The sequence below is a fragment of the Phalacrocorax aristotelis genome, chromosome 8 (genome assembly GCF_949628215.1).
Source record: "Phalacrocorax aristotelis chromosome 8, bGulAri2.1, whole genome shotgun sequence".
NCBI lineage: Eukaryota > Metazoa > Chordata > Aves > Suliformes > Phalacrocoracidae > Phalacrocorax > Phalacrocorax aristotelis.
The window spans coordinates 42,405,250-42,422,153 of record NC_134283.1 but is presented as its reverse complement, the minus strand read 5'-3'; the positions used below and the strand labels follow the sequence as shown (position 1 = coordinate 42,422,153).

General features: G+C 45.6%; 1 long non-coding RNA gene across 1 annotated transcript; it reads left to right on the top strand.

Moving 5' to 3' along the window:
* Positions 1–518: 518 nt before the first annotated feature.
* Positions 519–16,695, top strand: LOC142061585 (uncharacterized). Its single transcript, XR_012662153.1, has 3 exons — positions 519–598; positions 15,349–15,443; positions 15,882–16,695. It is a non-coding gene; the product is annotated as an uncharacterized LOC142061585 (long non-coding RNA).
* Positions 16,696–16,904: the final 209 nt, after the last annotated feature.

Sequence of the window (16,904 nt, the reverse complement as noted above, 5' to 3'; positions counted from 1 at the left end):
CTCAAAAATCATCTGAGTATGATTCACAGGAGGAGAGGAACCTAAATATGGGAACAGATTTTTTTTATTATTATTTTTAAAGAAAAGAAGAGCTATATGGTGCTAAAGCTCTTGGGTAGAAGAGGCATAGGAGGGATTTTTATGAGGCTAGGATGTCTCTATTCAATCCATTTTTCTGCTTTTGATATTTAGTAATTTCAGATATTTAGAGTCTGGTCAGGCAGTGCATACACTGTGGGGCATTAGCAAATCCTAGGGATTTGGATGCTTGACTCTCATAAATTTAGATAGCAGAGGAACAAATGGCTCTTTTGGAAGCTTTGAAAAAACCCACTTTTTGTCACATTCTGGCTGTGCTGGTGACACAGAGGATGCTGCCCCCCTGCATCTCCCGCCTAAGCCCGCAGAGCCCTTGTCCTGCCCGAGCATAGCCGTGCCAGGAACTGCCCCGAGTGCCCGGGACTGGCCCCTGATAAATCCCAAAGTGCTAAACTCAATGCTCAGCCCTGTGGTTTTTGTTTCAGACTTGTTCCCAAGAAACATTGATTTTTATGGCATCAACTCCTGATCCCTGGACGGCTTCTTTATCCCAACTCAGGTACGTCTCCAAAGGTTGATGTCTTGGGGATTTGTAGTAAACCCACTTGTGTTTTTATTTTCTTTTGGGCACTGGACAAAAGTAAGCTGCTTTTCCTAAAGGTGGCTGAACCATTTCAGCTGAAACTAAAAAAAAAGGCTCAGGCATGCAAGGCAGAAAATGGTCAGCACAAAAACCAGGGTTTGGAAATCATATAGATAACTGGCAAAGAGCATGGCCACGGAGGTCAGCCCACAGCAGTTTTCTCCTGACATCCGTTGACTTCAGATCAGGCCCTCAGAGAGTAAGTTTGTGGTGGGCGGAATTTCACAATTTCTCCAATAAAAAAGATATTAAAATATGAAGTCTTTGCTGAGAGCAGCTGCTTGGGTAGACCCCGTTTTCCAGGCTACTACCTGCTATCTCATGCTGAATTTAAGAATTCATCTCCTTTCTCCCCAGTAACTAATTGCATTTGTAGGTGGGGGACTGGAGAGGACACAGGTTTGCTACAGGAATCTGCTGGGAAGAATAAATTCATTTTAATCCTAATGAAATTTGAGAAAGGTTTGTTTTGTACAGTTTTTTAACTTCTTGGCATGCAAAAAAAAAAAAAACCCCACACTGAAGAATTTCTGATCTTTCCCCTTAATAACAAGAAAGCTTTTTCTGTTTGTTTGACTAATATGTGGAAAGTCAAGTTAAATGAAGCCTTCATTACCTGTCCGCATAGGTACTAGTGAACAGACAGAAAAGGCGGATGAAATGATTTTACTAGGATACATCACCTGTGACAGCCGTAATCCAGTTAAACGCAGACCCCCAGGCTTATCACCGGCCTCCGCCTTTGAGGAGAAGAGTTTTATTTGGCAAGGGAGGGTTCCTGAGCAAATGCCAGGAACGAGGCATTTGGATATATAATGGACAGCACTTAGAAGTTGTTTTTCTGTGGTGAGTGAAGGTAGTTGGTTTCCCTTTAAGCCACCACTGGAGTGAGTCTGGGCTCTGGGAAATTCGGTGAATTAGGCACCGGTGGTCTAAGGCTACACAGGGCGATTTGGAGGAGGTACGAGGTGCGACCCCCGGAAGCACTCAGGAGGATGGGGAAATGGAACCAAACGCTGGACAGCTGGGAATATTTCACGTCTGATGCTCCTCCAGTCAGCAACCTCCTTACAACATGATTTGCTCCAGTGTAAATAGATAGTGTTGAAAATATACTTGGAGAAATCAAAATTTATCAGACTGTGATCTTCTCTGTGCATTAACTCAGAACAGCGGGAGCTGCCACTAGGTAAAAAAAAAAGATGAAATCAATTTTATCAGAATAAAAAAGGTACAATCCAGCAATGAATTTTTTTTTTTTTTTAAGTTTGATTTTGCTAAATTATTGCCCATCCAGCTTAGGATAGTCTCTGTCTGATGTGATTTGTAGCAATCTGAGTTTCGCTCCTGGGCCAGCATCTCTCCTGTGTCCCCACATGCCCCACACCTGATGCACAGAAATGCAGGATTACATCTGGGCCAGCTTTCAGCTCCAGTGTTTGATGGTGTGTCAGAAGCGAGGCTGAACGTAGGGAGATGTTGGCTGTAGGATGGCGGTTCAGCTCACTGGAAAACAGATCTGCTGTCACTCCAAAATCCTTCCAACTGGAGGAGGTTGAAATCTATGTTCTGTATCCTTGGTATTTCTACAGCCTGCCCAAAAATATAGTTTTCCATGGAGCAAATGGCAAATATCACAAAGCAAAACAAAATTTCATAAGAATTTACTGAATGACCAATGTCAATGGAAAAGTACTTTATTCGTTGCCAGAGGTATTTTGAGACAGAAATAAAGAAGAAGAAGTCCCAACCTCCCAACCAAATAATTTCCTATCCACTTAGAGTTCCTTAGTGCTTTCCTCTGAAAAATTACAGGAATCAAAACAAACAGATATAATTAAACCCATATTAATAATTCGGGACTAATGCTGCCAGAGGAGGCAACTACTGAATAGCATGAAGCTGGGCTGGAAGGTTTCTGCTAGGTTGAGGACCTGCTTTTAAAATTTCTTCTTGCAGTATTCTTGTGCTCAGTCCTCAGTTTCTCCATCGAGTGAACTGCTAAGAAAAAGAAATAATCGTGTTTTCTCCTTCTCTGTCTGCTTGGACGTGTTTCTCGATATTTGTAATGTATCGCCTGTGATCAGTACGAAATTTTCCCATCATAAAGCTACATGAAATATTCAGCTTTATAGCTGAGAAAAATGCTTGTCATTTGTTGTGATCTAACCTGGAAGAAGGAATTTTTCTCCGCAGAAAATTGCACTTTAAAGTCTGTCAAAATATTTTGATGCTGTTTGTGGAGGCCTTAGCCCAGGGCTGCTCTCAGCACTCACAGCAGGAGGAACAGGCTGCTCCTTCATTCCCTCCAGACAAGAGAGCTCTGGTTTGAGGAACAGAGGCTTGATTTTTTTTTCTCATTTTGGCTGCGTGCTCACAATTTCTGTGGGGAGTTTTGCAATGCGTCGAGCTGGAGAAGGGCTCTGGGGCTGGCTGTCCGAAGGCTGGGGCACGCCGCTCTGGTTCACCAGCCAAGGAAGCAGGGATGTGGGAAGGTCTCCCCAGCTGGAGGAGAAGAGAAGCTCCTCTCTGTCCTCAGCAGAAGAAACCATATTCAACACTCCCTTTGTGGCCACTTGTACTTTCAGCTCCTGTTCCTCTCGCTAGGTGTTGCTTCTTCATATGCAAAGTCTGGAGGTTAATCCCATAGCCTAGACCAGCCAGCCATTAGCCTGCAGGCACATATAGACTTTCTTCCTCGAGTCACATTTGTTTTCCTTTGGTAATTGTTTTAGATACATCTGCTTTAGGACCCAGACCAGAGCGATGCACTATCCAGCAGACACCAGGGCTTATCCTGAGGTCTTCCATGTGTTGTTTTCATTAGCATCCTGGTTGTATCCTGAAGAAAAAAATACCCAGTGTTGGAAATACCATGTGGCCAACAGGATCACACATTTGTATTATACAACCCAGCAGTGGGGCTCCCCTTTTCCAGGAATTCTTTGTTCTGGAAAAGTAGCGCCAAGGCAGTGAGATTGATTTATGTCACCAATAGAAACCAAACACTCATCACAACATTTCACAAACAGAGAGCAGCTCCAAGGCCCTTGGTACGGAGGTGACTAATGTCGCTGTCCCCGAGCCTCACAGCTCCCTCCCTCTGCAACCATCCACGAGGAGCGAAGTCTGGATGCGCCGCGCTGCGCTGCCTGGGGTCAGTTACGGGGTCGGGATGGTCATCCCACCTGTGAGGCTCCCTTCCGAGCACGCTGGTGCATGAAGTGACCTAAAATGATTTTAGGAAGCAGAGGAGCAAAATAGAGCAACAGATGTAGAGTTTTTAAATAAAATAATAAAAACACCCCTGCCTGCAACCTGGGGAAATAAGAGAGGGGCATATACTTACCTTGTTCCTGCAGTTTGGTGTCTGTGGTGTTGCCTACAGCTGACCGCAGGCTCCCGGGGCGTTGAACCTTCAGTCTGGGCCACTGTAGCCCTTCTTACATTTTTATGTTAATCCATTTTTCTTACTGCCAGGATAAGATACGTTTAACCCAGCCTGATTTTCCCATTCTGGCTGTTCAGCCCTCAGAGTCCTGCTGATATTATTCCCCTGTTAGGCCCTATTTTCTCTACCTATATGGTGGGATTCATGCAAGACTTCTAGTGTTTTCACCTCCCACCATCTATCCCAATTCACACACCTGGGGGAAAAAAACTTACTTAGCAAGTCCAATGTGACTGGACACATATTGCAGCAAACGGCTCCACACCATGAGAGAGGGTCATATCAAAGTTCACACCTTGGTCCAGGAGGCTCCTTCCCAACTTGGTGCTTGTGAATTAATGCACCACGTACAGACAGTCAGCCCTAGCTAATATGATCAGGATGTGGTAGCTATAGCATGCTTCTCTGAGAGCACCATATGCGTTCATTTTATTTGATATAGTCACATCTTAACTTATAATATTAGGGATCCAAATATTCTAGGTGATCACAGAGCAGCAAGAAGAAGCTGTTTACTCGCGGGTTTCCGTTCCCTCTGCTGAGCGGCGTCTGTTGTGCGGCCAGGTCTGACATCCGCGCTCCCCGGAGCCTGGGCTCCGCAGATGAAAGGGATGGGCAGGGCTGCCTGCAACCCGGCATTGGCCAGATCAAAGCCCCGCACACATCTGCTGGGGGGTCAGCACAGCCCTCCTCCGCCAGGCACCGGGGGCTGCCTGCGCTCAGCCAAGGAGCGAGCTCCGTCTGCCGTGACGGAAGGCAACCGCAAACCCAGCCACACATTTCAGGCATCAGGAAGATAGTCTTGAGATGAAAAACATAAGGATTAAGTAACAGGTGTTCACTGGGGAAGCATTATACAAGCAAAACTTCAGAACACAAAGAAGCATCTTTCCTCTGCCGGTACTTATATTTCAACTTATTTTTTTGAGATCTGAAATTCATGCAAAATTTCCTACTTGAAACACAATGGGAAAAGAACGGCACCTAAATAACCAATTTTGTTTGCTATTCTCATGCTGACTTAGAGGTCAAGGAATTGCCATAACGTGATCTAACTCACTGGATGGCGTGACTTCCCCACCTATAATAAGTATCATATAATGCCAGAAGTGGATGTAAGTTATTAACAATACCGAGGTAGGAAATCCAGGGATCATGAGTTAAGTGACTGTATTAAACATTTTATTTGAGGGTCAGATGTCACATGGAAGAACACAGAGCCTTGAAATGAGATCCAGACCGTCTGATGGCACCAGTTTGCACATCGCTGGTACCACCGCTGGAGCCACACTGATTTGCACCAACGGTGAACATGGCACTTACAGATGTGGTTGCAGGAAATGAAAATAGCTGTTGCAAGAGATACATGTTCAGCAATTCTGGTCAGAACAGTGTGAAAAGAACAGATTTCATTTCAGACACCAGCCTGAAAAGACCTAAGTGGCTTTTGCAAAATGCTCATCAAGAAGCCTGCAGTGAGAAACTCAGCTCAAGAGAAATGCGACAGAGGAAAGCCATGACCCAGGAAAGGGAAATTAATAGTAAAAGGAAGGTGTACTTGAGCACTGTGTACTTCTAATGGGAGTGGCAATGTTGAACGCTCGTGCGCCAGAGGCTTTTCTTTACTTCTGAAGCAGCGAAAGGAATTTTAGCACTCTCTGACACTAATTGAAAAATGTGTTAGTAGCTGAAAGCAACACCAGCTCTTAGTCTTGAGAAATCTCCTCTGCCACAAATGTAATTGTAATAAAAACTGAACCACTGAATTAAATGTTAGAACACTTAAAAATCATAAAGCCTTCCCTGCTTCTACTTTCCTTCTGTAATAAATTAAAAGCATGACAAATTTCACCCAAAGACACAAACATTAAGAAATCATTTGGCAAATGACTTTTTTCAAGCCTGGCATCTCTAGCCTGGGGAGAGCTTTGGAAAGGTCACAGAAATTTGTCCCATGAACGGCCTCTCTTCAAGCCTAAGGGGGTAAATCTGTGGATCTGGGGCACCATGATGCTGGCCTGAGGAGGACAAGATGCTGGCTTGGAGGGAACTTGCCTATTCCTTGCCACCTTCTCAAAATTATCATGTGCATAGATATCTTTGCTCAAGGAGGCACCTGAGCATGTGTTTAAGTCTCATTGCAAAGGAGTGTAAGTCCTTTCCTAGAGATGCTTTCCTGAACGGCAGCCAGAAGCAATGACACAAGTTGTTACACTGACTTGGGTAGAGACATGAGCACATCATGAGCCCCAGGAAGCCTGATACTGCCAGCGAGTCTGGACCCTCAGGCTCTTGTGCCTTGAGGATGGACAGACTCTGCCCAGCAGGTCAGAAGGAGGCAGCAGGTTTCGCACGCTGCTTTCTTGGCGTACAACCCACAGATCACAGCATCAGCCTTGGCAAGTTCCCCTTCAGCAGGAGAAATTGGGATATGCGGAACAGGCAAGAACCAAAATGTTCAAACCCCACATTTGGCATGCTACGTGCAGATCATGGAGCCCACCTTTAGGTGACTGGGTTTATAAAAACCCTTTGTCTCTGTGTGTACAATAACTTCTTCTGAGAAGCATAAGGTCCCTTCTGTTTCAGTCCATATGCTCTGTGTCAGAGGGATCTGTGCAGCTCCTGTGTCTCTGTGCCTCTAAATTGTTTCTCTCTCACAATAAATCAGGGGATGCAGTGATGTACACATTTCTATCTTTAATCCTTACAGGTGCCAAGCTGAGGACCCAAGAGGGGTGTGTTTCATACAAGATCAAGCAGGAAGCCTGTAGCAGTGCAAGAACTCCAATGCCCAGCCCTAAGGCATTGCTCATTGCCCCCTTCTTGTTGCTGGCTCTTTGTTGTTGCCAGATGTTAAAATGCTGCTGTGTTTCTACCCTATTCAGAATTGGTATTCCTCAGTTAGAGTCCTAAAGGCATGTGGAATTCCCTGTGTTAAGTGATTTTTTTATGGGCAAAGTATTAACAAAAAGTATTATCTGCCCAGCCACCAAAAAGAATATTATATGCCTGTAAGGAAACAGAACGGCCATTTCAAAGAAACATTTACCAATACCTTGTATCATCCATAAAACCACACATTCTCTGTGGGACGAGGGTGGAACCATAATCCCCCTGCAAGTGACAAGTGTGGCCTTCCCATGGTATGCAAACACGGGCCCAAGTTTCCTAAAAGCCATCTGTTTTGCCATTTATGACTTAATGTGTGCTAGAAAAAAATGTTGCAACCAGCTGTTTTCATCCCTGCGGACAGTGCCTTGCTCTACCACGTGCCTTGGGAGGATGACCCCTGCGAGGCTGAGGCTGGGAGCCAGCGGATGGCACCAGGGCTGCCAGTGGTGGTCACCGAGGTGGAAAACCTTCCCATAATCACCAAGCTTTGGGACTCTTCCTCATCTCCCCCCAGGCAGGAACTGTAAGTCTCAGCATGTCACACTGGGTGTAACCTACTGAAACCTCCTCCCCAGCAGACAAGGCACAGGGTGAGCCAGTCCAGCCCAGATGTGACACGGACTTTGTACCCTCATTTCTTAGGAAGACCTCCCTTGTTGCCTAAGCAGAAGAACAAAACAAGCAAAACCAGTGAGTTTCCATCTGGGCAGAAAACCCCTGGTCCCCATTGCAGGCAGAAGGGAAGTGTTACAGTCCCATGAGACACTGCAGAAAACAGGGAGCATCTTTCAGGTCCGAAGATGCCCTTTATTTTCTGGTTGAGCAAGACGGAATCAAGTGTCTGTGCAAGAGATGAATGAAATGACATTTGAGCAAAAGCTAGTTTTATATCCGTTCACACTAAAGAAAGGATGTAAGTTCACCCAAGGTCGTCTTCTGGCTCTCTAACAGCACTGATTTCCACTCAGGGAGAACAAACAAGTCTTTGCTCACGTAGGAAGAATCATGGCTCAGTGTTTTCCTGAGCAACTTGCCACGAATTAGCCAGGAGAGCTAAAGCTTGCAATGGAAATATCTCTCATGAAGAACAAGTGCTCGAGGGGCTTAGAAATGTGATCTTATTAACTTCCTGTCAATGTTCAGTGCAGGATAAATGTCCATTTAAGAGCATTAGCGATGCATTCCCTCCGCAGTGAAATTTGCAGGGCCTCGTCCTTCCCAGCCTTCTCACCAACTCTCAACTCACTTTGAAAGGGTGAAAGAACGAGCAGCTAGAAGTGCTTTGAAAGGATGCAAATGGAGGCAACGCACACAAAAACCTGTCAAAGGCTGCATTTCAGCTCCTTTTGCATGGAGTCTGCAGCAGCCAATGCTCAGAGCAGGAAAGGGAACAGCAGCTGGGGTAAGGAGGGACTGTGAAATGTCCCGGCGATGGGCAGGTACTCGACATTTCAAATTTTTTGTTTTGAAAAGGAAGTGATTGTCTTCCTTGGACCGTCTGCTCCTGTGACGGCAGGAACCTTGTTTGCACATCAGGGATGCAGCATCCCACAAACAGGAATGCACATTTTGGCAGAGCACATACAGCGACGGCTCCCACCTGCAGTAACAAGGGCCAGGTGTGACCAAAAAATTGTTTTAACAGACTAAGCTTAACACTGATTGCTTAAAGCACGCGTTGAAGGTCGCTGAGAGTCTTCCTGAACACTGGTAGATAGGGAGAGTCTGTTCATTTGTTATGCATTTAATTTATTTGTTTCCTGGCTGAAGATATATCAAAATGGGGCTTGAAATCTTGGAGCTTCTGGATGCCGTAGCTAGTCTCAGCATTCAGGATTATCAGCTTGAAGACTGACATCAGTCTGTAAAATTTACATTTAATTAATGATTAATGCTCTCCACTCTAGCCAGCCAAAAGGACATGATGGTGCCTCACAGGCAAGGGTGAAAGGTCTCATTGCAGCATCTTTTGAAGCAGAATCCAGAAGACAACATCAACGCACCCAGTGGCCTTCCATCCCACAGCCAGTTGCATCAGGAAGAGGTCTTCTCTTGGCACCGACTCCATACCCCCATCCCCTCTCAACAGCAGAGGTTTTGTCTTCCTAGATGTTTAGGAAATCCAGCTTTGTTAAATCTCCAGAGTGTCCAGTAGACAACAAGAAAGATAGAATCATAGAATCGTTAAGGTTGGAAAAGACCTCTAGGATCACCAAGTCCAACTCCCAACCCAACACCCCCAGGCCTCCTAAACCATGCCCTGAAGTGCCACATCTACATGTGTTTTGAACCCCCCCAGGGATGGTGACTCCCCCACCTCTCTGGGCAGCCTAGGAACCAGATCTCTGGTTCCTAATGCCAGAGCACAGAGAAATATGGGAACATGCTCTGTCAAACCACAAAATCCTTTAAGATCCCTTCAGAGATTGCAAAAAAGTAGAGCAGGAGAAGTGCGTGTCCTTGAGCCCACCGTGATGGGAGCACTGGAGCTGTGGGGAGAGGACGATTTGAGATCATCTTTGTCCCTGCACAGGGACCACACAGAGGGGAGGGAGGGCTGTAACCCACCAAATTCCCTTCTGCCCTGGTAAAACACCCTGTTTTTGAAATACTTTTCTGACGTTCACACCCCTTCACGTGTTTATTTTTAACAGCTAACATTTTCTGAACATAAATGTCATCTCAGATGTATTCCCAGAGCTTAATTCATTCTGGTCCCTTAACCATTCTTTTATGCTTATAGCATATATTTTGAATTAGCTAAATTAGATTTCACTCTGTTGTCAGTGAGTGTCAGTCACAATGCATTTGACTTTCAGTTGCAAAACGTGTGCAGGTTTAAGAGGCAGCACAGTAAGCTGGTGTTTGAAGCATGAATTAGACTTTTAATAGACAAAAAATTGCTAGGAAGATGGGACTTATAAATTACTTTAGACATTCGACCATAATTATTACATCATTTAATTTCTGTATACATATATAGGGGTTTTTTAGGAGGCTGGTTGCTATGGTAACTTCTTTACTGCATGGTCCATATGTTGCTTCTGAAACTCTTTTTCCTAATGGAAAATTACACCCATGGACATGGATGGCATTTGTAAATCTCTGAAAAAAGCAACGATTTTCCTTTTCTTCCGAAATGTCATCAGCTGTGCAATAGAAGCCTTTGAAGTTCAGCTCTCCCCCTTGTCAGTTCACCAAGCAAGAGACGTGAACTGCATCCAAACCTTCCCTGCTCTGCCTTCAAACCTTTGCCTTGCCTTGCTGGAAGCCTGCCTTACAGTAAATGCCCTGACTTGTTTATGGGATGAGGTCAGAAAAAAAGTTATGTTTAGAAATAGTTATCTCTCCAGGTGACAGCTGAAAGTGTAGGGTGGTTAGCAGGAGCGAAGAGCTTGGACGCCCATCCCAATGCGAACTCAGTTCTCCGGATGTGAATGCATTTGGATTTTCTGTCCATAAATCAAACCAGATGACTAAATGTGGGGGTTTTTTCTCACTCTTCCTAGGAAAAAAATTCTTGCATTTTGCAGGGTGCAAAAGGCCTTTCATGAACGCACACATCAGCACTGCAACTGTAGCACTGAAAGGCTATTGGTTTCAACAGTGCTTTCACCAGGAGGTTTCATACCTCTCCTTCGGGACCAGGGCTTGCAAACTCTGCTCCGTCCCCCACCAGGGCAGAGGAACTACGGTGAGTTCCTGTCTGTGAACCATTCCTGGACCACCTCTGTCCCCCAGTTTGCCAAAGCAAGTGACCCGTGTTGCTGGCTCAGCTGCGTGCACGCTGTGATGTGCGGCTCCTTGGAGCAGGCGGGTTGCCTGCAGCTCTCCGGCGCGGTGGTTACATCACTGCCGTTGATTGTGGAGGGCCAATTTTCCCACACTGCCCGAATAAGGGTGAAAGGGAAGTAGTATTTCTGAATGCAGAGCGAAAACTGGTCCTAAAAATTTCCATGGAGCAGAATTATTGTCTTCCATGTAGCTCAGTATGTCACTGTTGTACAAAACCGAAGGAAAGCTGGAAAGCAGAATAAGCTCAGCTCCAGGTGCGTGCGCAGCTGGGGACACAGTGAGTTTTCGGCTGCTGCACCATGCTCTGCTCTTGGGGTGGACAGGGCAGCAAATTAGAGCCATCCACCCATAGGCACACTGGTACTTTTTGATGTGGTTTTTGTTGGCTTTGAACGGTTCTTTTAAGGTAGCAGCATTTCTCTATTCATCTACTGAGGCTGGGGAAAAAAAAAACAAACCCAACTACCTGCACTGTTGCAATCAATTGCTTTGCCTGGTCTGTTTTTGAAGTTTAAGCCAAGGGATTATGAATCCACAATGGAAAACTCCAGCTCTGGGGCCGATGGAGCAATTCCCTGAGCAGACAGAGCCAGGCCGGACTGTCTGGCGTGTCTGCGCTCATACTGCGCCTCAGTATTTCCTTGCTGCCATCAGCCATGAACACATGCACATCTGTAAAGTATGGATTTCAGTGAGGCTGGATTAGGGGTGGATTTAACTCTGTGTATCTGAAGTTTACCAAGAACCCAGAGCCATTTAAATGTATTTTTAACCTTATTTTTCCCAGCAATTCTTATTACCAGCTGTGGCTTGGAAGCAACCACATTTATGTACCTAAAGAGTCTGTGAATGTTGGCTTTTCAGAAACCTTTCTCGGTGCCTTACACAGCTGCACTTCTGTTTTACATTGGGAAGGTTTGACACCTTAGCAGTAAAAAGTTATAGGTTTTATCCCTAAAACTTCCCAAATGCAGTTTCCATTATTAACACAATTGTGACAGCTATAGTTTGTTTATATTGCTTCACCTGGGGCACATAAACTTAAAGGACTGAAAATACCTCCATGCAATAAAAGAATTTTATATAATTGCTACCTCTTGCTGTAGGGGACAGCTGGCCTTTGAAAGTTGGGAACTCATTTACGTCATTGAAGTAAAATGTAAGCCTGGGGTTTAAATGACTGTAATTTATGTTTCTGAAGCTCAAAACACAAATATGGCTGTCCAAAGGGCAAATACCTTTCCAAACAAGCTAATACTCATAATTCAACTTGGAGAGCATGTATTTCCCCTTACAGGAGCCTGTCCAGCATTGCTCTTTTCTTTTGATACTTACTCTCTTATTATCTCTGGTTTGTTATCCCCAGTGTTAACATTTCTACGGACAGCCCCCTAATTCAGCTGTTTTAAATGCTTCCTAATCTGCTGTGCAAGGCTGGGTCACATCCTGTGCGGTCACCGGGGACGTGCCCCGGAGCTGCTGCCCATCGTCACTGGGAGCCCCCAGTGACGCCCACCAGGTAGATGTGGCAGCGGCTGCGTCACCAGAGCCTCTCGTCACAGCGAATGGCGAATTTCTTGTGGCTGGACAAAAACCAGCATCCTGGGAGCAGGGTAGCTAGAAATCACCCTGCAGTTCTTGTGCTGAGCATTTGCTTGTCACTGTCTCTAAGCGTTTGTCTGAACACCATTTATATACTTCGGGTTTAGGGCCCGGTTCCAAACAGCTGTTGCTTGTTTAGCTTTTTTAAATTTTTTTTTTTTTTTAATTTATAACACTGAAAATCTCTCTGGAATGGGCTGACACCAAAAACGTTTGTTCTAGCCCTTGGATGAAAGCACCCACCCATGGTCCACGCTTTTAGGGTTTGCAAATTCACCAACACTTCTTATGGCATTGCAAAACAACAGTGACAAAAAGAAACTCAACCACAGCTCCCTCAGAGCAAATTCCAGGCTCAGAGCTCTCCTGCAAGCTTGCAAGCCCATCATCACAGGGGAGCCTGCATCAATTTAGAAGGTATATTTCCAAATCTCCGTTCTGGCGTGATCATGCTTTGCCTTGGCTCCCTCCAACAGTACATGCTTTTGTCATTTGCTTTTAATATATTTTCAGACGTATCTGTGACTTAAAAATAATTAATCTCATTTTCATAATTTTCAAGAGTTTGGTCGTGCCGCTCAGTACGGCTCAGTGGAGAAGAGCAAATGGCAGATCTTCTTAGTCTTGGATTGTATAAGTGTGAATATTGACATCAGGTTTCTAGCGCAAGAAAACCATGGAAAGTGAATTCAAATTTCACCTAAGCGTCTTGTAGGTGAACATGATTCCTTCCCTTAAAGTACCTCTTTGGGAAAAAGTGAGCGCAGCTTCGGAGAGAGAATATGCAGCTAAAACGAGGGTGGATATTCAGGCCCTGCTGTACCTGCCCTCCTTGCAATAGTGACCATGAACCTGCCGAGGAGGCGAGGACGCAGCCCGGCGGGTGTCCTGCTGATGCACACCGTCTCCTTTCCATCTCTCATGGGCTGCAGCGGGGCACGTCCTCCTTGCAAATTCCTGGAGTTTTATTTAATGCATTAGGCTGGTGTCCGGGAATGCCATGGACCCTCTGTTAGCTCCTGTAGGACAAAATGCCCCTTCTCCATAGCGGTTCTCCCGCAGCACGGGGAGATGTGGGCACGCACACATGGCAGGAGTGAGGCAGGCAGGGGTCCTGGCCGTGCCACGAGCTCTCGGCAGTTTGCAGGCTAACCCTTGCTTACGGATTATTTTTCCTTCAGATTCATAGTGGGAGTAATGAGGAGGGAATTTGGGAAAAACACAGAAATGTCTTCAGAAAATGTGCTCGAAGTCCTGCTCCCGAGTGAGAAGGGGAGCCTGAAAGCAAGCCCAGTCCTTCCTCCCCAGCACAAGTGCAGCCCCTGGGCCCCCGGGATGTGCCGTCATGTCCCGGGAATGTGCTTCCTGCACACACTGCATCCACATCCCTCCGCTTGCCCGTCCTGCCGGGACCGGCCTCCCTCACCTCTCTGGCTGAGGATGCTCCTTGGGGAGGCACAGCCTCATGCTGGGGACCGGGGAAGTCACACAAGGACCAGTATCAATGGGCAAGAGCTTCTTTTCACCTGGCTTTTGGGGGAGCACAGCTGCTTGCAGCTGCTGCTGCAGTAAATGGTGAGTATGGACTGGACACCCGTGCTAAAAACCCACAGACTGAAACAGACTGCACCAAGGGCATTGCGGACCTGTTTTCCAGCTGCACCATCGAAAGTCTGCCAGAGGCAAATGAGCTGAAGCTTGAGCGAATGCAAAGCTAGAGAGCTGCTGCACCCATGAATCGGCCTGATAGGAAACGGTCACGGGTGCCAAACGAAGAATATCTTCCCTAAAATAAATTGAATGGTTAACTGGACCATCAAGTATGAACCACTGGCTGCTGCCATGTGCGCGTGGAGGTGGCGTGGGGCTGGCAACCGAAAAGCATTTTTCTTTCTTCCTCCCCTTTCAGGCCTGGATGTCACAGGATGCAATGGAAATGTAACGTGTTTCTAAGAGGACACTACAACGAGGAGGTTTGCTGCCAAGCAGGGGCCCATCTCTTCCTGGGGGCTCCCTGGTGGAGGCGACTGCTGTGTTCAGGGACTGCTCTCAGGGTCCAGGCAATCCTTTCCAGTCCTACTCCTGTGTCACCAGTACCTTTTCTTCTCTACCTGCTCAGAAATGGATGCACATGCTGAGAATTTAAAGCCTAGTCCTTAAGATCTATCGTGGCTGAAATGTCTATAAACACCTTGAGTCTCTTCAGAGATCACTGTGCTTGCCAAACTCTGCAGCTTACTAGTATGTCTCATTATATGCGGTGCTTTCCCCCCTCCTGCAGCCCATGATTATGTGAGAACTGCAGGAAAAGTAAGTTTAAAGTCTTCAGTACATCCTCAATGCCTAAACTGAAAAAGTAGATGAAGAAACTCTAATTTAATTAAAAAGCTGAAATAGTATATAAGATGACCTCAAGACTTGGAGCTTGTCTACAGCTTTTTTCCAGCATTGGCAGTTATCAGTATTGAAATATTACCAGTAAAGTTTTTTGTCCTTTTTTTTTTTTTGAATATATTAGTAACCTAAGACCACATATTGCTCAGCTGAAATCTGCTGAACATTAATCACCAGATTCTGCTTTATGGCTGAAATAAATCTGACCAGAAAACAGAAAAAAATATCAGTAAAACTAGCGGCATGATTCACCATACCCTCAGTGACTGAAGTAGCTTGTTTTCAGGAGCCAAATATTGTTTTCAAGTAGAAATATATATTGCACAGCTGACTGGGGTGTGTCTGTCCACTAAAATGAATCCGGGCTATTAATCAGCAGATATGTCCTCCCTCTCTCTGTGTCTCTGTGCGTGTGCGTGTTCAGAAGATGACAGGATACTTGATCGTGAAGATCTCTAAGGATATACAAGGGGCAATATTTTATTGGATTTTGAATGTAACAAAAATTGCATTTTCTCTTCCTTTGCAGGGCTGGGTCTCACACAGTCCGGTTTGGTGGTTGCAGAGCTGCTTTGCATTGACCATCACAGGAATGTTCTCCTAACCAATAGGTACCACATCCAGGTATATCTACATAAGAGTTGTCATTAGGATCAGGAAGTTTGAAGCAAAATCATCTCCACTTATGGCAATTTGGCTTGTGCCGTGGAGTGGTGCTGCAGCACATGAACTTTTGGAGGACATGAGACAAGATGATGTGCTCCAGCTCACCTAAACACATGGGCCACTACTGATCACTCAGTGCTGGGACCAATCCCCCCAAAATCATTTAGTATGGACACCTGCTTCTCAGATCTGCTTGCTAAAGCTAATGCAGGTGTAGCCACTAACCATGCCCTGCTCACAAACACACTCATGCAGCGATAACCAGTCCCCAGCTCACGGTGATCCAGTTTGCCTCCCTAGAGAGAGGTTATTCCTGTCAATACCAAGCAAGAAGAGACACATAACTTCAGGGGCTTTCCACCATTTATCTTCCGATCGCCTCTCTCCTCCCAACAGGTGTACACTTGACACAGTCACATTTCTTCAGGGAAAGGACCCGATTTCATAGCAGACAGGAATGCTGACCCACTTGCCTTCTGCTGCAAGCATCCATCAAACCCAGCCTCTGTGTCCCCTGGAGTCTTAATTTTCCTCTTGACAGCAAAGACAAATGACTCCCCCAGGGCTGTTTGCTCATGTCTACTCAAGGTTTCCATGACTTTTCTTGACGATGACCTGTTTTTTAAACACACAATGAGTTTTCTTTCCTCTGCCATCTACCAGTGTGAAGGCAGAGATAGATTTGTTTTAGATTTGGTGCCAATCCCAGACACATCCTCCCTCTCTGCTCTCTGCTTGAGGCTTCTTCTTGTCCCTAGACGTTGCCAGCTGTGATACTTTCCCCCCATTTTTGGCTTGTCCTGCACAGATATGGTGATATTTCATTTGAGGTGGAACAACAAAAAGAGAATACATTTTCTGGTATTTTTCCAGTCCACCACAAGTTTTTTCCCAATTCACCACGAAAACTGTTTTATTTTTTTTCCTGCCCTGTTCTTTCCTCTACAAGGCTCCCCTGACATTATGCCACCAGCTCCCAAATGGTCGGATTTTTCCCCATAGGTAAATTCCCATTTCTTTAGGATTATTCTACTCTTTGTGACAACCGCTGATACTCTGGGAGGCCTCAGCTCGAGAGGCTGGGAGCTGCTGTTCGAATTGTCAGCCCAAAGGAAAGGAGCTGCTCGTGTGTTGTTTAGGACGATGGTTTCACAGTTGATCTTCCTCACATTAACTGCTTTTAGATTTTTAAATAAATTTTAAGATTTCTGTTTGTTTGTTTGTTTGTTTCCTAATTTATAAGGTAGTTCCGGAAACCACAGCCACATTTGTAAGTAGGTGTCCCAAAGACAATTCCTTTCCTGGTAACGTCACCTGGAGCAGAGAAAAGCAATTGCTGCCCGCTTGCCAGACCCTCACCTGCTCACAGGTAGTCTATACTCTGCAAATCAGTGCCTTGAAAACAGTTCTCCTCTCTTC